This window comes from Dermacentor silvarum, chromosome 5, assembly GCF_013339745.2.
Source record: "Dermacentor silvarum isolate Dsil-2018 chromosome 5, BIME_Dsil_1.4, whole genome shotgun sequence".
Lineage (NCBI taxonomy): Eukaryota > Metazoa > Arthropoda > Arachnida > Ixodida > Ixodidae > Dermacentor > Dermacentor silvarum.
The window spans coordinates 153,068,536-153,092,922 of record NC_051158.1 but is presented as its reverse complement, the minus strand read 5'-3'; the positions used below and the strand labels follow the sequence as shown (position 1 = coordinate 153,092,922).

The window sequence follows — 24,387 nt, the reverse complement described above, 5'->3', positions numbered from 1 at the left end:
GGGTGGCGTCGGCGGAGGATATTTCACGGTTCGCATGACAGCGGCCTCACCCCCGGAGGTCGCCGTTTTCAGTTTCCCCGGCGCGGGCTTCCGCCGGTGACTCCAGTGGAATCAAAGGCGGGTCGAGCGCGGTTTGGTGATGTGTGCCGACGAGGTGACGGCGACCGCGACTGTCTTCGCTGAGGGACAGGAGGAAGACGGTTGCTTTCCAAGTACTCCTCGATTTCCTGTGGGCGTTCGCCATAGCGCGGGCAACGGGCGTCCGGATGGTATCCCCGCAAACCAATCCGTCGGTAATGGCAGTCGCGATAGAAGTGTCCAGCCTCCCCACAGTGATAACACAACGGACTGTTGTCGGGAGCGCGCCATACCGTTGACTTCCGCGGACCAGGACGAAAGTCTGATTAGAGAGTCGTGCGGTGGCTTGGGCTTGGGAAGCGTCGAGGGGGCCCTGTAGGTGGATGCGGGAAACGGGCCGTCGACGGCGTAGAAACCCGAAGTGCATCGGCGTACGAGAGCGTGGGAGGTTCGGTGCGCGTTGGTGGAGAGGGATGAACCACCTGCCTAATTTCCTCCCGAATGACGTCCGTAAGAGCCGCGGCACTCGGAGGTGCTGATCCATAATGCCTCTGGAGTTCTTCTCGAACAACCTGCCGTATTAGTTCGGTAAGGGACTCCCTGTCATCCCTTGCAGGTACAAGCGAGCATGCCGCAGTCATGGTGGTCTGGCGTTCATACTGCGATAGCCGCTGCCGAAGCATGCGCTCCATGACTGTTGCCTCACGGACGAACTGAGACACCGTTGTAGGAGGATTGCGCACGAGGCCCGCGAAAAGCTGTTCTTTTACGCCTCGCATTAACATGCGCACCTTCTTGTCTTCTGGCATTAGTGGGTCGGCCCGACGGAACAATCGTGTCATGTCTTCTACGAACATGGCGACGGTTTCGTTCGGCATTTGGAACCTGGAAGATAGTGCCTGTTCGGCTCTTTCTTTCCTTTCGGGGGTACTGAAGGAGTCACGAAGCAGGCAGTAAAACTCCTGCCAGCTGGTAAACGAAACTTCGTGGTTCTCGTACCATACCCTTGCCGCGTCTAAAAGGGAACAGTAGACGTTCTTCAACTTACGGCGATCATCCCAGTCATTAAAGGTGGCGACCCGGTCGAAATGGTCTAACCAGTCTTCTACGTCCTCAAAGGCGTCGCCGTGGAACGGGTTAGGCGTGCGAGGCGCGTTGACAATGCAAGGTACAGCAGCATTTGGGATCTCCTCGGTTTGGGTTGCGGTTGTTGTTGCCATCTTCCTCGCAGAGTTTGCCAGGGGACTGTACTGCGGTGGAAGACCTTGGAGGCGACGGCTGCTTCGATGGATTTCTGCAGTCTCTGAGGTACTGGCGTTGGTAGCTTCTGGTTCAGGACCAGCAGGCATAGGGCGTATGTGTACCCAGCACTTCCACCAGTTTGTCGCGAGAGGAAAAGGCAGGCAGTCAGTTCCGAGCGAACGGCTGTTTACTGTTTTGGCCGCAGCAGCCAACAACACTTCTTCGTCCTCGTTCTCTAGCGTTACTAACGCGTGGCAATATAGCCAAATTGGGCTACGGGAAAAAAATTTTTGGCGTCGACATGGACGAGTTGGCTATGTGGCTATGTTTGGGCTATTGAAAATCGGCGACTTGGCTGTGTTTGGGCTATAAGTGGTACCATATTCCACGCTCCAGAAGTGACTCGGATCGGGGAAAAGAAAATCTCGAAGGCTGTGTTTTAGCTGGCTGAGCCGGCCGCGTGGCTGTGCCTGTGTGCGTGTGCGAAATGACCCCCCCCCCTCCCCCCGCCTTTCCTTCCCTCTCTGCGCCGTTGTCTGAGCCGGTGGCTTTGATATTTGATGCACTTAAACTTACACCCTGCTTGACCGTTAGGCACCCGATCCCCGGGCATCGGGTTGAACCTGGGAGTAGTGGGTTTTTCACTGTACACTGTACTAACATGGCTATGCTCAGGAAGGAAGAGCAATAACATAGGGTCGCGGCGGTCGGGCGATCGTGGCGCCGACATGAAAGAAGGGAAGCACGGGTGAATGACACGCTCCAGTGGCCATGACCATGTCTTCCGGATGAAGTATTGCGCCGGGCACAGCTTTCGACCTACTCCACGTTTATGGCGCGAAACTTTACTGCCATTTTCCTTTTACTGCAAGACGAATTTTTCTTCGTGCTTAGATTCGAGATTCATTTCGATAGGTTGGACGTAAGATCGGATCATCCTCTGAGAGGAGAATCCAAACATGGGGAAGTGGGCTAAGTATGCGAGAACGTATAAAAAAGAATGGGAGCAAGACCCCGAGCCAAAGGCGGGTTCTGGTGCTTCTACTTCTAGATGGTTTCCCCGTAGCGTCATGGATCTAGATACTCATTCTGCTAATATCGAAACATGTTTGCCACGAAGACATCAGTGCACCACGTCACATGAACTTCACCCACCGTGTTAGCTTAGCTTGTGAGGTGTCGTGCTGCTGGCTCGAGGACGCGGGTTGGATTCCCGGCCACGGCGGCCCCATTTCGATCAAGGCGAAATGTAGGAACGCCCGTGTACTTAGATTTAGGTGTACGTTAAAGAGCCCGAGGTGGCCAAAATTAATCCGGAGTCCCCCACTGCGTCATGCCTCCCAATCATATCGTGGTTTTGGCACGTAAAACGCCAGCAATTATTACAGCTTTAGAATAGGGGCCTCAGACGTATTGGGGCCCCAAGGAAATAGCGTCGAAGCCACTGCGCATGCAAAGACGGAAAATATGTTTAGGTTTAGCGTCGGGCACGTTATTTCATTGATTTAGTGGGAGCCCCAAAAGCTGCCCGAAAAGCTTTCGTCAACAAACATGGCGGCGCCCATCGAAGCGACGGCTCTAACCTAGCAGAAAACTGGGCTCGATTCGTGGTAATGCGTGAAGTTCGTACGCCAGAAGAAGTGATTCGGTTATCGCTTTCTCTCAACTAACATGTGTAATGAAGATTGATTCATTATACGCCACTGATTCCAAATTCAATTGTCGAGTTCATGTCTCGTAGGCCTATCACGGATTGACTTGGCATGGGTGAAGGTGCGTAAAGTTGGTTACTCAAAACTAAGCGCAGCAAGTTGCATGCTGCTAATAGAATAAGTTCTAAATTGTAATTAAAGGCGAAAACACGAAAGTCTAAATTACTTTTCTTATCATAAAATGGTATATTTTATTTTAATATTTATAACAGCTTTTCTTTGATGCCATAGTGATGCTGCAAACGCAACACGCTATCGGCAAACGCAAAACGCCTATTCCAAAACTCTTCATTCCTGCATGCCCGAACGCTAACACGCGCAAATTTCTCTTTGGGGCCCCAAACTTTAGGGGCCCCTATTCTAAAACTTTATTAGCCATCAACATGGTTTGCTTTTTGACAGTAACTGGTTTTCACAGCATTACCACTGTTATCAATTTGTTGTTTACCATTGCTCTTTGTGCGCCATCGCGGCTTTTACCATTTCGAGCGAGTTAGTTCGGGACGTACTCGTCGCCAAAAACGACTGCGCGCTTCTTACACTACTGTGCCGGTTTGCACAGTAATCTTTTGAAGCTCCGCTTACACCGATTCAGACAGTGAGTGACATCTTTTGCCTGTCTCTTTTCTTAACGCTTGTTCTTGGCGTGCTAGAGACTTAAGATAGCGGCCAGGTTGATGTAAATTGACACTATATAGGTAGCGTGTGTCCCAGCTAATCCGGCCCAAACTAATTGAAAAAAAAAGAGAAAACGAGATAGGACGATGCGACAAATAACGCGAGATATCATAGCGCGAAAGAATTGCTTTAGCTCATCAAAAAAGACGCCGTGAGCACGTCGCCGTCGCAGATCGCTGGACTGCTGAGCTTCTACGCCGTAGCCAGAGATAACGTGAGAGATCGATGACGCTGAACATTATTTTGTATTAACGACAGCTAAAAATCAGAGTTTGTAGTTAATAATACTGGAAATAAGAAAAATACCAACTTAGTACTATCTGTCATAAAATAAAAGCACCGATTTCGCCCTCTGCAGTGATTCGCTGGAACTTCAGAGCTTCTGAGGCCAACGAAAAAGTATTCTGTGCAAGCATGCTGACGCTGTTGTTGATGTCAGGGCGGCATGGACATTTTGTTACGACGGGTTGTGCAAAAAAAGGATTGCCGTAGTCGAATGTGAAGATGTATACACTGTAGCGAAGAGAGACGCTAGTGGGTCCAGCTCTATTCTGCCAGACGCTAGTGGGTCCAGCGCTTTTGCTCGCAACGGCGCTCGTGCTTGAAAGCCATCTCGTTTGACTGTCGACGCTGCGCTGCCCCGATCTATAATAAACCCTTTACAATTGGTGGAGCGTGCTGCGCCCTCCAAACCTGCAACCTGGAACTTCGATCCCGCACCGTACCGTCGACCATGCCTGAAGAAGCCTCCCATCAAGTACCTCCCCCTGCGCCGGCACCGTGCTCTGGTGTGCCGCGCCACAGGGACCCTGCTATCTTCACAGGCGCGGACGACACCGACGTTGAGGATTGGCTTACGACCTACGAGCGGGTAAGCGCCCAGAATAAATGGGACGAAGTAGCTAAGCTCAGCAACGTGCTTTTCTACCTCGCGGGTGTGGCCAGCTTATGGTACAACAACCATGAAACAGATTTTCCGACGTGTTTAGACTTCAAGACATCTTTTGTCGAGGTTTTTGGTCGCCCTGCTGTTCGTAAGCTGCGCGCCGAACAGCGTTTGCGGGAACGAGCTGAGCAAGCAGGCGAATCCTTCACAAGTTATATCGAAGACATCCTGGACTTATGCAAGAAAGTCAACGTGACCATGTCGGAGTCTGATAAGATCAGGAATGTTATGAAAGGCATAGAAGACGATGCCTTCAACATGCTCCTTGCCAAAAATCCTCGCACTGTGGCCGAGATAACTACACTGTGCCAAAGTTACGAGGAGCTACGCAGGCATCGGTCATTGACCCGTCGCCCTACATCGCGCGACGAACACCTCGCTGGCTTGTTGGCCATTTCTGATCAGTCAGCGTTGATGGCAGAAATGAAGGCTTTCGTGCGCGAGAAAATTGCACGCCAGCTCTCATTGATGGCCTTTGCACAACCACCACCAGTACAAGAGCCAACGTCAAGTTTCGAGCCCCCGCTCCGCAACACCATCGCGCACGAACTCAACCAGCTTTTGCCTGAGCGCCATCACCATGTTCCTGCGGTCGCACCTCTCCACTACGCTGAAGTCGCCGCCAGGCCCCAACAGATCCCTCCAGCTGCGCCACTCAGCTCCGCGGAAGTCGTCGCCAGGCCCCACCCCTTCCCTCAACGTGGGCCTCTCACATACGCCGACGTCTTGACTGTGCCCCGACCACAGCCCGCGATGCAACCATATCACCAGCCGCCCCGCACAACGCGTCCTCCTACATGGACGGGGCCCACCACAGCGAATCGGTGGCGTACATCTGACAACCGACCTATCCGTTTGGCGTGCGGCTACGCCGATCACGTCGCATGCTACTGTAATCGCGTGCAGTCACCTAGCGCTCCAACATTTGCGCTAAGTCGTATGGTTGGCTCTCCCCGCCCATATTACGACGACCCTTTGGCATTGTCACCGACGTTCCGCCCAACGCCCAATACACGCCGCTCACCTTCTCCACGCCGACGCTCGCTATCACCGATGCGGCCCCGTCCCGCAGCTCGGGAAGAGGAAAACTAATCGTCGCAGCCCACGAGGCAAGGGCTGCGACGCCGGCGAAACGCGAAAGTCCTCAGGGTAGCCCGACGAATGTGATAGACGTGTTTGTTGATGGTGTTCACACATCTGCACTCGTGGACACCGGAGCCGCCGTATCAGTTATGTACGCAAAACTTTGTCGCTTCGTTCGGAAAGTCACGATGCCCCTTACTGGACTGTCCCTCCGCACAGCCGGCGCACAGCGTATTCACCCGTTAGCGGCGTGCACAGCTCGTGTTGTGATTGAGGACGTTGTATACGCCATCGAATTTGTTGTAATTTCGTCGTGCTCCCATGCCGTTATCCTCGGCTGGGATTTTCTCTCCCGCCACAATGCCGTCATTCATTGCGCACGGGCCGAACTAGAACTGTCGCCGCTCTCAGATTTGACGCTCGCCGACGATGCTTCGCTTCCGCACAAACTCCTCGTCAGACACGACACCACCGTTCCTCCTAACTCGTCAGTGGTTGTCTCTGTGTACTGCAGCAGCCTCTCCGACGCCGTCGCACTACTTTCTCCGTCTGGCCGCTTTTCCCCTCGAAAAGGTCTCCTGCTACCTTTTGCGACGGTGAACATATACACAGGGCTCTAGTGCTATATTTATTTGTAATCCGTTCTCGTACCCTGTGTTGCTACTCCACGGAGAATGTCTGGGCAGTGTCGAAGCTATCGCAGACGTACAAATTACGGACGTTCCCGAAGACCCATACTGTGCCCCTTACAGTACGCTCGGCTCGATTTCTACGTCTGCCCATTGCCTAAAGATGTGTTTGATTCTTCTGTTGCCGATGCCCTATTGAAAATCCCAGCATTGCCCATCATTAGTTTTATGCTGGGCATGCCGGGAAACGTGCTGGGCATGCTGGATAACTTGCTGGGCATGCTGGAATTCATCGTGGGTATGCTGGGTGGATGATGGGCGATATAGATGGTGCTGGGTAGATGCTGGGTAGACGGTGGAATACCTACTGGGTGAGTCGTCTCAATGGTGGGTGTACTGGGTGGACGGTGGAATACATACTGGGCGACCTGTGCAAATGATGGGTGTACTGGTTGGATGGTGGGTGAATGGTGTGCGTGCTGGGTGAATGGTGGGTGTACTGGGTGGATGGTGGGAGGACAATGGGTGACTATATACAAGGTGTTTCAGCGAACACTTTCAAAAATGTTTAAAGGTTGCCTGTGGTAGATAGCACAATTCTAGTTAATGAGCTGGTCCACTCGAAGAGGCGGACATTACTTGCAAAAAAATAAATGCATAATCAACAATACAATTAAGAAAAAATCACTAATTAAGTTTCTAACTAATTGCCGATTGTCCCATATTCCAATTTACAAATTCTAGCCGTTGAGTTCGCAAGGCGGATCCACGAATTATCAGGATGACACCAGTTTGGAGATAATAATGATTAAGATATAAATGTTTTGGTTGCCTGTGGCAAATCGAACAAATCCATGCAGTTCATGATCTAGTCTACTCGAAGAGGCGGACATATACTTGCACAAAAAATTCAAATCTTCTGTTCAAGTATCGGTGTTACACTTTAAGCAGTTATATCAACATTGGAAGTGGTTTATTTTCTACCATCAGTTAGATTGAACTTGTTCAGTCACACCTTCTTTGGAACTTCATCATGTTAAGCTCAATGTTCTTGCCAGCATCTAAATTTTCAGGGTGATGCCTGGTTTTTACTCGAAGGGTGCTTGCATCCTCTCTCTTTATTACATAAATATTAGGTTGTTTCTCAAGGGAAACCGCCTGTGGAATGGTCTTGAAACTCAATCTGATTAGCGTATGATTAAGAAGAGTGTGTATCAGGAAAGTAAAGTTTCTTTCATGACTGCCTTCTCTGCCAAACAGCTGGGAACGTTCTTGCATTTTTGCAAGATTAAGTATATTTACATATTCCCAAATGCTACACAGCGTGTTCATTTTTATGTTTTATGGAATTGTTAGAAAATATGCTGTGGCAGGTAGCATATAATTCTTATCATTGAGCTTTGTTATTCGATGAGGCAGACATTAGTAGCACGAGAAATGGAAACACATATTTAACTATCATTAACGAAATTTCACTAATGAACTTCTTAGTGAATTACTTTACGACATATATTGCCATTTACAAATTGTAGCCGGTGAGCTTGTCAGGCGTATCCACTTGGAATTAATTTCCAGAATGACACCAGTTTGGAGATGCGCCATCGAACTCGCTGTAAAAATGCACTGTTATTCTACTTACTTTTTTACCAAAATGCTGTTTTATACATGGAAGCACAAAAGTAACTGGAACGCCCATGTATGTCGTCCCACAGTTTGGGAAATATCTTGAAACTGGTGTCATCCTGTAAATTCATTTCAAGTGGACTTGTCTTGCAAACTGACTGGTTACAATTCGTAAATTGCAATATGTGCCGTAAAGTAATTAACTAAGAAGTTCATTAGTCAATTTTTATTAATTAGTTGAATATGTGTTTCGATTTCTCGTGCTGCTAATGTCCGCCTCTTCGAACAACCCAGCTCAGCGATAAGAATTATGCTACCAGCCACAGGCCATTTTTAAAAATTCCTTAAAGTTTAATTTTGAACACCCGGTATATATATGTACGTATGCGCTTGGGAGCTTTTGCTCTAGTGATCACGGTGAATGTAATAACAAGATATGTTTCCGTATTTCAATTAAGCTATTGATTGCTGGAACGTACGCACGAGATTCTCGAATACAGTGATACTGTATTCGAGAAAATCACCTAATTGTTGCGACTCCATGACTCTGGGATATTCTCATTAAATTAATTATTAATGCATCTGGGTACTTTCTCGCAAAAAACACGACAGACAGTGAGAAACTTAATGACTTCTGAACTGGTGGAAGATGTGTAAAAGCCCTGATCCCGTTAACGAAAATGTCAACTAATTGACTATGCCGAAGCGCCGAAGCTAAAAGCTTCAATAATGAACTCGTGACGCCGCTAACTGCTGTTTGCGTCCCCTGCATTCTTGTCATGGAAATGGGCGCGATTCACCCTTGTCGCACGATATGCACGCGACGTCGACAAGCAATGCCAAAGAGATCGATAACGCTCAAGCCGGTTGCTTTGCTGGTGACACCACAGGTGAAACCACATATACGTGCGAGCGACGGCTGCAAGCGACGCGACGTGGAGGGAGTGCGATAAGCAGCTTGGTTGATAATTTGCATGCGTCGGTTAACACCGTCACTGTTACGGCGGACTCGTACTTTGCACTGTAATTTGCCTGTAAGTGCAATCACTACTTCTGACAGTCTTGCCACGAACTTTACCCCCATTGCTAAAGAGATGCGTTTTCTGGGCTCGAGCGGATCGCCGCCAGAACACCGCGCCTGATCATACACCGCGTGTATACAACCCACGGAAACAGCAATAGTGTTTCTTCGTATATCGTGTCGAGATGCGGCGGCGATTGGCATGCAAACCTACGGCTGCTCGATCGAGAAGCACAAGGTTGGGCAAATGACACCGAACTGCGGTAATCAAGAAGACGCGCTCCACTGCAACGTAGACGGTCCTGAATATTTCTTGTCTGAAAAAAAAAAAAAAAAAAAAAAAAAAAAAAAAGGTTTTGCGCTCATCGTTGGACTCTTCTAGCTCATATTTTGCAGAACGATCGTATTTTGGGGTCTGCTTCCTTTAGTATAACACTTACCGGAGTTATTTGCCTGGTTTTTAAGGAAAAAAATGCAAATTTGCCTTCACTTATGGAAATGCGAGCTGTTCCAGCGACGGCGCTAACATAAAGTTGTGTCGCCGCCTGCCGGCAGCTGCAGAAAGCAGCCGCTCAGCCCGGTTAACCGCGTGTTCTAGGAGCGGGCAACAGGCGGCAAACCACCTTAACCAGCTGCTTTCCGCAGCTTCCGGCAGGCGGCGACACAAGTTTATGCTAGCTCGTCGGTGGATAAGCTCGCATTGCCATAAATGAAGGCAAATTTGAATTTTTTTTCTTACAAACCAGGCAGTTCACTGCGGTAAGTGTTATACTAAATGAAGCAGACTCAAAATGCGATCATTCTGCAAAATTTGAGCAAGAAGAGTGCAGCGGTGAGCGCACAATCCTTTTTCGAACCAGCGCTGCGAAATATTCCGGACCCTACAAGAAAGGCTGGCGACTCGCTTGCTCATTGAAAGAGGATTTTAAGTCTCACTGTAAGCGTTTACTTTACAGACGAAAGGTTCGAGCAAAACTTACGCAAAATGAATGAGAACTGGCGTTAGAAAACGCCAAAATAAACAAAAATTTAGTATCGAAAGCCTACAGTTCGGAAGGAACCTTCATACCAAAATAGCCCCTCCACCCCTCCAATACTGATTGCATAGTGTACAATCAAGATTGCATGGTGCACCGGTAGACTAAGATATCACGTTGCTTTTACATTGAGCGTTAGAGCATTATTCTGAGCTGTTCCTGACACCATCCACAAAAGTGAATTAGGAGGTGATATTTTGAAATCGAAACCGAAACCTGTTCAGGCACCGCGGCCGTAGCGTCGCCACTATCGCTGTTTACAGACATGGCGTCGTGTTATGCAGCGTGCGTATCTCTGTGGTGATGCAGTCGTCGTTTAGTGACTTGTTCTTTTACTATCTCGTGATGTCGCTTTTATATTGCGCTCATTAACGAAGGAAGAACTTCTGGGCCGGATATGATGCGTCATACGGGAGGAACTAATTCAAGAGCAACCTACTGCAACACAACCTCGGTGATCCCTTTGTTTGATTTGCGGACGGACGTGATTCGTAGTGTTGGAGGATACCGTCTTCAAATGCTTCCGCACAACAGTGAAAAGCAGTGCCGAAGTTCCTTCTCGACAACGCGCTCTGTGGCGAGGAGAAATGCTTTGAAGTCCGGGCACATCGGGAAGTCGGCACATTGCCCCGAGACCAACGGACGCCCGGCAATCGGCAGCGCGGCACATCGCCACAAGACGGACGGACGCGTGTTTTTCGTGCCAAAGGTAGGTAGCCGTGCATGCTATCCTTTTTACGTTGCGCGTTATCATTGCTCTATGCATTGTTTCCCTGGAAATCGAACAGCGTGGTACCGAATGCGGTTGCAGTGGCGTTGAATCTGCTTGCGCACTACGTTTGTAGAGATTAGTCGCTACTAATACGCGCTGGTAGTGAGATAAGACGTGCGCACTACCACTCGTAAAATTTTCCCAGTATTAGACGCAAAGATATTCCATCGGCAAGATGATCACCGTGCATTTGAAATTTGGGGGTTTGCATTAAACGCTGTATTGACTCGTAACGAAGCCGAAACGTCGGTATGAATACGTCCGAGCTACAGCGCTAAAAAATATCTGCAGCCACCGCGGTGTTCTGCGAACGAAGAGTCGATACCGTAAGACAAATTACGTTGCATTTAGAAGTGTTTGTTTTGCGGCGCATTTTGTTTGTACGGAGCCGTGATGAGTGTGCATGGTTGCACTTTAAATTATCGGCGTTTAAGGAATAGATTTAAACGATTATATGTGTAGCGTGACACGGAAGTTGATAGCTGATGCATATTGAGACAACTTCGTATTACCGTATCCTCGGCGGATTTACGCAGTTACAGAAAATGCTTCTCTTTAATTACGTTTTTCCAGATTTCATTTTGCACTGAAAAGGGCTGTTAAACCGAGGTAGTTCGTACAGGACTGCAAGAAAACTGTACCTGAAATACACAGCTGTGTTCTCGTTCTATTTGCGTAGTAGTTTTCCGTTCATTTTACAAGTGTGGGACAAATGCAATGGCAAATTGTTGGCTTGCGAGCCTGAGTGGTGGTTTGCAGTGGTTATCGGCGGAACACTGTAGAACAGTTGCCATTTCTTTCTTAATAAATGTATGCACTGATTTGTACAAGCTTTATTTTTATTAGAGAGACTGTTTGAATGTGAAAATTTCGATTCTGTGCAACAGGTCCAAAGACATTTCATAACACTGTCAATATGGAAGAGGCAATAATGTTCCAATTGCATATTTTCTATCAAGCTGTTTGTAAAATACGGCACATGTTGGCTTCGAATGGGCAGTAAGCTTCCTGCACTGTTGCCATTTGGTGCACTACGTAGATTGTGGAAGACGTCTGCTGCTTTCTTTATGTGGCGATGGGTTCATCAAGAAACCATTTACAGGTATTTCGCTTGTTCTTAGAGTGAAATAATGACTGCATATTACTGTCAGGAATCATAAAGCACCTGCTCTACTTCCTCTGATAGTGGTGTCGTAAATTTGAATTTTCACCTGCATGGAGCAAGTGGGCAGAGTTGTGTGATCTAGAACTTGTCGCACATTATATATGTGGTTAGGCATTATGTATGTGGTCAAGCATGCTTAGAATTAAACCGCCACCTGACGTGGTTGCTTAGTGGCTATAGTGTTGGGCTGCTAAGCACGAGGCCGCAGGATCAAATCCCGGCTACGGCGGCCGCATTTCGGTGGGGGGGGATTGTAAAAAACACCAGTGCACTTAAATTTAGGTGCCCGTTAAAAGAACCTCAGGTGGTCCAAATTATTCCTGAGTCCCTCACTATGGCGTGCCTGATAATCAGATGGTGGTTTTGACATTTAAAACCCCCATAATTGTTTTTTGAATTAAACTGCTTTGAATCCAAGGCAGGTCCGCTGGAATCGCCTTGGCATAACACATCACTACTGCCACACTCAGAGCAAGCATGCTGTAGCTGGTACTACTTTGTAGGACGTAAACAGACCAGTGGAAAGCATAAATACTGAAAAAAAAACTGCAAATTTCCGAAAAGTTCCAGAAATTCAACATGCATAATACCAAAGGTGGCTTAGCAGATTTTTTGAACTGTCACTGTGAATAGAACATCACATGGAAAGAAATTTATTGTACACTTTTACACTTCAGGTAACACCTCAATAACTTCAGAAACACATTTCCTTCCTGAAATCTCAGACTGTGGAGTAGCTACTTTAATGTGTCAGTAGGTGCACCTCATTAGTGGGATCAGTTGGGGTCCTTTCAGTCTTTATTTGCTCATAATAAACTTATCAGCTGATTGGTAGATAATGCGCAAGTGCTAAAATAGTCCTTGTGTTTGTCGCAGTGTTATCTCTTATTCAGTGCAACAGTTGTCTGTGTGAAACTGTATGCTATAGTATGTAATAACCTCTAAATTGACTAGCATCTGTTGTGTCACTCGACATAGTTTTAGAGCCTGTCCTGTATTTCTGTACTTTCAGAAAACCTGTTTTTTTTCAGCCTCTTCCTCTGCAGATGACGTTGGTGATATCTGTGAGCAGCACTGACCTATGCCTGAGTGAAGAGACATATAAGTAGGTAAGTCTAGGCTTTGTTGTTAAATCATTTTGTCATTATCGTAGCTGTAAAATAGATTTATGGAATTTCAGTGTGACATTTCGTGTGGTCGGGCTGAATGAATTGCAACTGTGATGCATAAACAAGGGAAGTAAGGCATGTTGTTGGGCTAGTCAGTTTATAGATTCAGCAAAAATTTTTAAACTGCGCAAGGAAGACACAACGTGAACAGAAACGTGTGTGAGCTTCAATGTTTCTGTTCACGTCTTGTCGTCGTGCAGTTTAAAAATTTTCTTGAAACAGGGGAACAGGCACAAGTACTGATTTGGAATGAAAAACTTACTGAATGTACAAAATATATCTACCATAAGAATTCAAATGCAACCAATTCTGAAACTACTTGAAAGTGGTTCATTTCCAGGTTTAGCTGCACTTGTAACAGCGGCTCCAAAACATGCGCTTGAGACTACTGCATGCTTAGAAACCAGCTACAGTGTGATTACATGTTGCACATCCATGTAATTATGCGTAACAAATATTCCTGTTCGCATTTCAATTTATGCTATAACTGAGTAAACTCAAGAAATAGTGTGCATATGCTTTTGTCAGTAACTTCCATCTGTTGTGTGCCTCATTGTCCTGTACAGCAGATATTATGTATGCTTTTCCAAGAGTCAATGAAATTGCTACTTATTGCAAAGCTAGAAGTAGGTGTGGCTCACACTGTTTTTCGCTGTTGTTGCTTTGAGTGTTACATATGGCTGTACATTATCCCGTGGCATTGTCAGTCTCTTAACTATTCGGTGGCATCTCAAATAAATGCTAGACTATTGATAGGTGTAGTATAAATGAAGGTTTCACTGGCAGGCACACAGAAAGTTGATGCTTTCTGAGGCATAAAATGTCTGCGCACCTACACCTGCAATCTTTCATTGTTTTTTTGCATGAGAAGTGGAACACACGAAGAAGATATTCCTCTTATTGTGTTCAACTTGGTGCCATGGTACCATGAATTTATACTAGCCAGTCCAAATATTTGTTTTTGTTAATCTAATCTTTGACACATGCGAAGAGAACTAAATTGTGGTTTTTCGCATTACAACTTTTTTTAGAACAAACACTGACCGCTTATGATAATGTCAAAAGCAATGAGGAAAACCAACCGTATCGTCTGGCATGCTCACAGAAGGCACTACAGATACAAGTGTTTAACCTGAAATAACATCTTTTTATAGACAGTTATGCCGTCCTGGCACACATCTTTGGCTGTTGCTATACATTGTTACAATTAATTTGTTTCGCTTTGGGATTTTTCAGGAACCTGGTGCTATTAAACAGTGGACAACAAGCGCATTTATTAAAGGGCAGCTAAATGGCTACCATACCCATTTTTACATTGTTTTTGGGTTGTCTCGCTCTGTCATTAACATTCCCTAGTTTCGCTAGCCATTTAGCAGCTCTTGTAATAAATGCACATGCACTCAACTGTTTAGTAGCGCCAGGTTTCTGAAAAATGCAGAAACCAAAAAAGAAGTTTAGAGGTGCACTGGATAGCAAAAGTCATAGACAAGTGTGTCAGTGTGGTTTCAATAAGCTGATCAAAACGAAGCGATGGTATATATCGATAAAAACTTGTAACTGTAGTGCCATCTGTCCACATATGAAGGAATTCATTTTTTTTTATTTGCCAATGTACTAAAGTGTTTACCAATGCACGAATCACCAATCCTAAAACTCCACTTATCTGTAATCTGTAGAGTCAACTCGACCCATTTCAGCATCGAATAAGAGCACATTCAGAATGGGGATGGCAGCTACATTGAAGCAATGAAGGCACAAAAAAAGCACTATCTGGTGTCCGTCTTTTTTACTGTGCTCACATAATGTAGCACCTTTGGCCTATATAGCTTCTACAGCTTAATGGAATAGAATATATAACACATGCACTGCAATCGACGACATTTTTGGTGCAAAAGAAAGTCATGCTAGCAACTAATGAATGGAACCTTTAGGTTGCAGGCGACAAACCTTCACGAGGTTGGCTACCCAAGTTAGTTCCTGGTGCTCGTTGCAGATGGCCTGCTCAAACAGTCACTGCAGAGGCAGATGTGTGCTGAATGGCAGGGGGTGCCACCATTAACAAGATAAAGGATGCTGCAGGACCGTATATCACAGCCTTTCACACAACTTAAAAAGCACAGCTAGCAGACATCAACTTTGTCTATTCTGCACCAAACTAGGTAGCATTTACCAGGAATGCCACAAGTGTAAAATGTAAAAAAAACGGTAAATTGTTGTCAAATGCAGAGCTTACATTATATATCACATTGGATTATTCTGTGGAAGAAGCTACATAGGCTAAACAGGCAGATGTGTGAATGAGGCTGCGTGAGCACAGTAACAAAGTGAAGATAACGGCACCAAATGGTTTGTTGTTCCTTCAATTCTTAAAATGTGGCTGCCGTTCCTGTTTTGAAAGTACCGTATTCTAGGTAGAAATGAGTGCGAGTTGACTCAACAGAATGAGTGGATTGTCAGGGCTGGTCACGTATGTATTAGCAAATATTTTGTGTTGTCAAAAAAAAATCGGAATTCCTGCATATGAGCCGAGATTACCATGCAAGCGTCAGCATATTTTTGCAATTGTTTGCTGTTGTACTAATGATTACACTTATACATGTATTCTCTGACGCACAAGCCGAGGTACAAGATGGGGTACCGGGAAATAAAAGTTCATCTTGAATGTTAGCAATATGTCTGGGTGTGTTCATACGCTTTATGTTGACCTCGCCTGTATACACTATACTAGCATTTCAAGTGCTTCCATGTCCGAAGCTATTGAGCTATACAAGAGAATGTGTATGTTGGCTATTGAGCTGTACAAGAGAATGTGTATGTTGGGTGAATAATTCTGCAGTTACAGTTATATCTTGAGAATGTGTTAGTTTGAACTGTGAAACTTGTCATCAGCACAAAAAAGGGCTTGGGGTTTTTTCAGAAATCGAAGGACCTAACCTACAAAATATTTTTATACAAATGTGCTTTAGTGTTATGAGTATCGGTCAAAGAAATAACACTTCATATCTATTGCAGGTGCAGATTGGTGTAGGCTTTGTGCTGCCTTATAACAGTGGCAGTATATTTAAAGTGTACATCAGATGCCAAGTGTGCAATAGATGTGGGCCTGTGGACACCAGCAGAAGCTGGGGAAAGACGCCTGACTGGGCAGGCCTGCCGCACAGTTTGGATTCAACCAGAAAGCTTGCGGCAACACCAGAGAAAGTGGCTGCTGTGAAGAGTAAGTGAACAGTTACCTGAATTTTACCCGAGTTACCTGAATGATTTACATTCACTATTGTATATCAGAAAGTTATCTGGATGAGTAGCGTTGACACAGCAAAAAGAAATGCCAAACAATGATTGATGCTAGTGCCTACTGTTTATTGTCTTAAAGACAAGTGAGATTTTCAGCACCTTATGTTCCTTGAAAAGTGTAATGCAGACTTGACATGTTTGATCATAGTTTTCCATGCTGCAGCATTCATCCTAATGCTCTTGAAAAAATGTTTCTGAGTAAAATTAATTTGGTTCTGACACAGCTTGGCAAATTGTGTGGTCTGAAAAGAAGCTATTTAAACCACTGTCTTTCCAATGTGGTGACGGTGGTGATCTATTTGTTATAATCTGCAACATTCAGAGCCATGCGATTTCTAAGCACACCTGTCTTATTGAAATTTGTGACATGTGTCCTATCAGTACTTTTGGCTTACTTGCAGCAATTTCATTTTATTTGAGAATAGAAATGAAGAAAGAATTACTACACAAAGAAAGCACCTTGCACATTAGTGGCATGTCAGTTATAAAATGGATATCTGTATTTGTCGTGATAAGCCTGCGATAAATTATGCCTGTTGTCGACGCCAAAAAAAAGCAAGGCACTGAGGCATCATACAAAGTTTCAGCACTCGCCTCCAGCTTGGATTAGAGCAGATGACTACACAGTGTGACTGTAACTAGCCTTTTCCTTTCTGTGCAATTTCAATTCCTTTGTAAATCTAACTGCCAGTAACTCTTTTTTAGCACCCACAAACAGTCTCCCACTATTTCCATTTGCTGCAAGAATATGTTTATTAGAAATAAACGAGCATAACAGATTGCTTTGTTTATTTTGAGACACTTCCTTAGGCTACTTTACATTGAAGATGTATTGCAGGTCAGCTTATCAAAAAAACAATATGGTGTTTGAACAGTGATACACAAAGACATTGATCGGAAATTATGCATTGTGGACAGCACTGAAAATCAAGGACTAAGGAAACAACACAAAATTGTTGCTGTCTAAACTGAAGGTTTATTTAGAAAGCCTTGGTGAATATGATGGCCTTGATATAAATGAAGAAAATTTCTTAAAGGGCCCCTAAACATAACATCTGACAGTTGATATTTTAAAGAAATGTGCGCATGATGTAGAGAATGCCATGACCATAGTCTGGTGAATGCGGCAGTGCTATGTGCTGTGGGAATGCCACAAATCAAAAAAAAAAAAAAAAACTCGTGTACTGCTCCCCTGGCCTTTCTGGCACTGCCTCCGTGCATCACGATGTCGACAGGGTTCTCCACGTGACCTCGGCGTTAGGAGCAAAAGCTGTCGACCAGTCAATCATCGAGGAAGGACAGAACTGACATGACTAGAGCCAATTTTGTGTTCTGAGAATGCCGGAGGGGGTCGCCCATTGTGCAACACTGAAGCGATTGTGAAGGTTCCATTAAGCTATCTTAATGGGGAGAGTGATTAGGGGCAGACAATGGAGGAACCTTACTTCTGCGGTGCAATGCAATTCGTAGCTTTAGCTGCACTTTGTAGTGTAGTATGAGGGCACGAGTAACGAGTGTAGCGAAGGAGTGAGAAACAGTGATGGTTTATCAGCGGTTTATCAAATGCCTTTACTTGTGCTATTACTGGAGCGCTATGTCAAAAAATTCTTGCAGCTTACGTTCATGTGCACTACAGTTCTCGCTTATAACAATCGCAGATATAACGAGTTATCGGTTTAAAATGACCGCATTTTATTGCATTTATTATTTTCTGACCATGCCTGTTCAAACTGCGTCCACATATAATGAACATACTCAATAGCACCGTACTGTTAAACATGTCAGATCCGATCGCAGTAAAAGGAGGGTGCACACCAAGTTCTGAAGTTTGCAATTGCGACTGAACTTGGCGCATCCTCTGCACCAGTTTAGTCATGACGATGATTTAACTGCGAAGATGAGTGAGTGCTGCACGTGGATTTCAGAAATCACAAGGAAATTCACTCTTTTTCAACCGTGCAAGGGTAATCATGCTTTCAAGGCATTTCTCCAGTGTTCTTCAGAACGAGGCCGTGCAGTGTATAATGGTATTGGCCTTTGGAAACTGGCGCACATGGCTCCCTTAGGTCACGTGTGCTCTGTTCTCAGTGTGACACTGCTTACACTCTCGGAGGCCACAATGGCACCGTTTTTTCACTGTTCTCTGCGTGGTAATGCGCCTATTTGAACCAATTTTTTGCTTTCTCGATCAATTTCCTTATTGCAAGGTGAAACTGTATAACATATGACTGCTTGCTGCCCACAAGGTGGGGAAATTTTATTAGTTTAATATCCTTTACAGAAAGGTTAATTTCGTGGTAAGAGTGGGTTTAACCCGATTTTTATAACGCTTGTTCGAGGTGCAGAAATGGGAAATTATGGGATTTTATCAGAAATCAAAGGACCTAACCTATACAATATTGTTTTATGCAAGTGTGTTTTAGGGTTACGATTACTGGTCAAAAAATATACTTTCTATCTGTTGCAGGTGCAGATTGGTGTGGGATTTGTGATGCCACTCAACAAGTGGCATTACATAATAAAGTGTACCTCCGAAGCCAAGTGCGCATTAGGTCTGGCACAGCATCTGTGGACACCAACACAAGCTGGGGAAAGAAGCCCGACTGGGCCGGCCAGCCGGACTATCTCTGATGCATCTGGGAAGGTTCTGGCAACACCAGAGAAAGTGGCTGCTGTGGAGAGTAAGTGAACATTCACCTCATAAGAAACTTGACTGTATATCTGAAAGCTATCTGGATTAGTTAACGTTGATGTACACACAATGGAAAGAAATGCCAAAGCAAGAATGATGTGAGTGCCTATACATGTCTTTTTCTTAAGCCGTATATATGCACTGTCAAAGCAGCATAGGATAATATTGAGATATTGGTTTCTTGCGAAAACTGTCTGCAGTTTCCCCTATAATCGGTTTCAATGACAAGCAATCAAGAAAGTCAGCTGGCAACATGTGCCTTATTTGAGCATAAAGATGAGGAAAGAATTACTACACAAAAAAACACCTCGCACATTATTCACATGTACGCTATGACATGTATAGTTGAGCTTGACCTGTGTGCAGCTTCCTATAAATTTTCATGCCTGTCATCAGTGCCCTAAAAAAATCAAGGTGCTAGGCATCATGCATAGTTCTAGAACTCACGGCCAGCCTGGATTAGAACGGATGACAACATAGTGTGGCTGTAACGCCTAGTTTTTCTGCGCAGTTTCAATTGCTTTATGAATGAAGTGCCAGTAACTCTTGTACTGCCATCAACAGTCTGCTGCAAATACCGTTTGTTGCTAAAAAGGTTTTTAGGAACAAATGAGCATAAGAGATTGCTCTGTATATTAAGATGCTTCCTTAGGCTTTTTTACATTGAAGATGTAGGCTAGCTTAGCAAGGAAGCTATATGGGGTTTCAAAAGAACACTAAAACATTGGTTGCCATCATTGCAGCTAAATAAAGCATGGAAACCAGCCATGACTACGGCTTGTACATTCAAAAAATTTTATGCCTACTTGGCTAATGCTAAAGTTACGACCCGCTTCCTCGCCCACTGCATGAAATACAGACTGCGAGCAACAGGCTAACGGTAGCAGATGACAGAACTAGCACCTTGCAGGTCTCCTGCATTCGTTTGAGACATCTTAGGTTAGCAGCGCGACGATCTACATGGAAGCGAGAGAAGGGATAGGAAAGAGTGCTGACTTACAACAATTTTATTGCGCACATAACCAAGGTTTAAATACCACGCTAAGGCACAAAAGAAAAAACAGAAAGGTAGCACGTATTCAGGACTCGGCTTCCAATATACAATATGTAAATCATGTGGTTAAATATTGCACTTCTTTATCGCACAGTGACAATACAGCGCTCCTCAGATTTGGGAATTTCGAGCGCTTCAATAATTTCTCTAGTATGTTTGTTTTTGTTGCGACTGATAATTTATGCGCTATCAAATAAGGGTTTGCAACGGTGGTCTCTGCAATGAATACCAAGATAACCAGAAACAGAGTTGAAAACGTGATTATTATGCTCCTTTAATCGTTCATTGAGACAGCGTCCCGTCTGACCAATGTATTCGCGGCTGCAGGAAAGAGGAATGTTGTAAACAAAACCTACAGCGCACGTGACAAGGCGGTTATTATGGTTGGTTCTGCAGCAATTTTTTTTTTTCTTAGGGATTACAGTTGACCTGCCTGCATAAGCGTGACAGCTTATGTGGTGCCAAAAACACAACATCGTCACCAGCACGCCGACCAACTTTCTTGATATTATGGGACGTGTGGATGTAAGGGATGACGCTGACTTTCTTCCTGGACGTGGCAGAATCTGAGTTGCTAGCTTTTTATTGCTTTTGCAAGCTTCCGGTTACTGACGTCAGCAGAACTACCTGGGTCGCCCGATTGCTCAAGTCTCCAGGCCTGTTTCCCGAAACTGGTTTACATTAAGTGGTGACAGGACTTTGAAAGGGAATTAGTGAAGCATAGGCTAACGATTCCTTGCTGAGCTTTGAATGGGCTGAGTTAAAGGGTAACAGAGCTTTGCAAGCTTTGGGTTCATACATCCAGCACAGCTGGTTGTTCCTAAAAATGAGTCAGGTCTAGAAACCTAATCGAGTCGGCAACTGGCAGCTCATGGGTTAACACAAATGTATGAAGACATTCTTTAAACAGCGATAAAGCATCACAGCAGCTAGTTTCGACAGTGTCGGCGTCAGTATCTCAAAGAACCAAAAAATCATCTACAAACCTAAAAACTTTTTCCACGAAAGACGCAAGGAGTTTGGAACGTGCACAGCCGTGAGTGGCTAGCAAGATGTCACTCAGCATGGCCACTATGCATGAACCGATGCAAACCCCGCCCCTTTGTAGATACGTCTTCCTGCCGTGCGCTTTCCAAACTCCTGTCTTTCGTGGCATGTTTTTAGGTTTGTAGATAATTTTTTAGTTCGTTTAGATACTCACGTCGACACTGTCGAAACTAGCTGCCGTGATGCTTTATTGCTGTTTAAAGAATGTCTTCATCCATTTGTCTTAACCCATGAGCTGCCAGTTGCCGACTCGATTAGGTTTTTAGACCTCAGACTCATTTTTAGGAACCAGCTGTGCTGGATGTATGAACCCAGAGCTTGCAAAGCTCTTTTACCTTTTAACTCAGCCCATTCAATGCTCATCAAGCAAGAAATGCTTTGCCTATGCTTCACCAATTCCTTTTCAAAGTCCTGTCACCACTTAATGAAAACCAGTTCGTGAGACAGGCCCGGAGACGAGCAATCGGGCGACCCGGGCAGTCTGCTGCGTCAGTAGCCGGAAGCTTGCAAAAGCAAGGAAAAGCTAGCAACCCAGATTCTGCCACTTCCAGGAAGAGAGTCACCGTCATCCCTTACATCCACACGTTGTCCCATACTCTCAAGAAGTTGGTCGGCGGGCTGGTGTTGATGTTGTGTTTCCGGCACCACATAAGCTGTCATGTTTATGCAGGCAGGTCAACTGTAATCCTAAAGAAAGAAAAAAAAAAGTTGCTGCAGAACCAACCATAATAACCGCTTTGTCACGTGCGCTGCACGTGTTGTTTACAACATTCCTCTTTCCTGCGGCCGCGAATACATTAGTCAGATGGGACGCTGTCTCAATGAAATTAAAGGAGCATAACAATCATGTTTTCAACTCCGTTTCTGGTCATCTGGATATTCATTGCAGAGACCACCGTTGCAAACCCTTATTTGATAGCGCACAAATTATCAGTCGCAACAAAAACAAACCTACCAGAGAAATCATTGAAGCGCTCAAAATTCACAAATCTGGGGAGCGCTGTGTCAGTGCCCCTTCATTGTCACTGTGGGATAAAGAAGTGCAATATTTAACCACATGATTTACATATTGTATATTGGAAGCCGAGTCCTGAATACGTGCTACCTTTCTGTTTTTTCTTTTGTGCCTTAGCGTTGTATTCAAACCTTGATTACGTGCACAATAAAATTGTAAGTCAGCGCTCTTTCCTATCCCTTCTCTCACTTCCATGTAGATCGTCACGCTGCTAACCAAAGATGAAACTTTACCAACATGCCCGTTAAGCCAACCTTGCGTTAGAGACAGTCTAGCCAAGTTGTGGCTCTCGAAATCTGAGAGAAATTTGGGTGGTTGAAGAGCAGACAAATTATGCGAAATGGGAAGCAATAAATCCGCCTGACGGTGCTTCGAATGCAGCTGCCGTTTGACTAAACTTCGCAGTAAAGCCAAACTCCTGATGAGAAGAGGCGTAGCTTTCGCAAACACCTACTGAAATCCCATGCGACTCAGCAAAACAGTGTGATGCATGTGCATACATTCTCGCTGAAAATAAATCTGCTCTGCCATGTGCGCTTGGTAGCATATTTGTGTGTAATATATGCTGCATTGTATTATTTGAAACTTGTTGAATCTTTTGCAGCAGATTTCCTACATTCACTTATTACTACAAATGGTTTCAATAACAATTTATTTCTATATTTATTGCACTCTTTAGACTGCCTGGAGAAGTACATCGGGGAACATCCGATGGGGCCACCAGCACCACCTCCAGAGCACCACCTTGCTTCTGTAACGAAGCACCTTTGGAGCTTCTTCACATAAGCGGGCGCGAGGGCAAGCGAGTATGGAAGACGTGAATCGCCTTAACCTATTGCATTTTTTCAATAAAGTCTGAAGATATGGAACATATTATGGTGCTATACATTGATTCCTTATGGCATGAAAATGTAGCGGCATACTTGGCCACATGTAGATACAGACTGCACACTTTGCAAGACTCAAGAACGCATCAAGATAGCCCATCATGAGCTTCCTAAGTGCAATGGCTGCTCCTTCGATTCATTACACAACCTGCATTTGACCTGATGTGCCCACTGTTATACCCAGAATTCCACCCATCGCCCGGCATTCCACCCATCGCCCGGCATTCCACCCATCGCCCGGCATTCCACCCATCACCCGGCATTCCACCCATCACCCGGCATTCCACCCATCACCCGGCATTCCACCCATCACCCGGCATTCCACCCATCACCCAGCATTCCCACCCAGCATTCTACCCATCACCCAGCATGCCCACTGCCCAGCATGCCCATTACCATAATCCACCGTGATGATGGATGATGGATTCCATCATGCCCAGCATCGGGCAAATTTTCAATAGGGTGACCTTACACCGAGCCAGCGATCACAGCTTCTGTGCCTCCTACAAGAATTTCGTGCTTCTTTTGACGTCGGACAACCTTGCCTGGGCCGGACGTCAACTGTTACGCACCACATCGATACTGGCTCCCAATCGCCATTGCGGCAACGACCATATCGTGTATCGGCTACAGAACGTCGCGTGATTAATGAACAAGTGGCCGATATGCTCCGCCGTGAAGTGATCCGACCTTCCCACAGTCCATGGGCATCTCCCGTCGTTCTTGATACGAAAGAAGACGGTTCTGTACGGTTCTGTGTGGACTATCGGCGCCTCAACAAGATCCCTCGTAAGGACGTTTACCCGCTTCCCCGAATCGACGACGCTATTGACAGCCTAAGGGGAGCAGAATTTTTTTCATCTCTCGATATGCGCTGAGGGTATTGGCAAGTACCTATGGCAGATGACGATCGACCGAAGACAGCCTTTGTCATGCCCGACGGCTTGTAGGAATTTAACGTCATGCCGTTTGGACTTTGTAATGCGCCAGCAACTTTTGAGCGCATGATGGATATCGTTCTGTGCGGCTTGAAATGGCACACGTGTTTGTGCTACCTTGATGACGTCGTTGTTTTTGCTCCGGACTTCTCCACGCACCTTCAACGCCTCCGGCGTGTTTTGACGTGTTTGAGAAACGCCGGCCTACAACTGAATTTGAAGAAGTGCCGATTTGCAGCGCGGCAGCTGACGATACTAGGTTACGTTGTTTCCAAGGATGGAATTCTCCCCGATCCAGCCAAGCT

At 45.5% G+C, this 24,387-nt stretch overlaps 1 long non-coding RNA gene across 2 annotated transcripts; it reads left to right on the top strand.

Moving 5' to 3' along the window:
* The first annotated feature begins 10,293 nt into the window (after nucleotides 1-10,293).
* On the top strand, nucleotides 10,294-23,218 carry LOC119453802 (uncharacterized). 2 transcript variants are annotated; one of them, XR_005192443.2, is made up of 5 exons: nucleotides 10,294-10,758; nucleotides 12,999-13,095; nucleotides 16,168-16,372; nucleotides 18,917-19,130; nucleotides 22,937-23,218. It is a non-coding gene; the product is annotated as an uncharacterized LOC119453802 (long non-coding RNA). The 2 variants fall into 2 exon arrangements; XR_005192442.2 differs by having other exon boundaries at nucleotides 10,296-10,758; nucleotides 13,018-13,095.
* The last annotated feature ends 1,169 nt before the right edge of the window (nucleotides 23,219-24,387 follow it).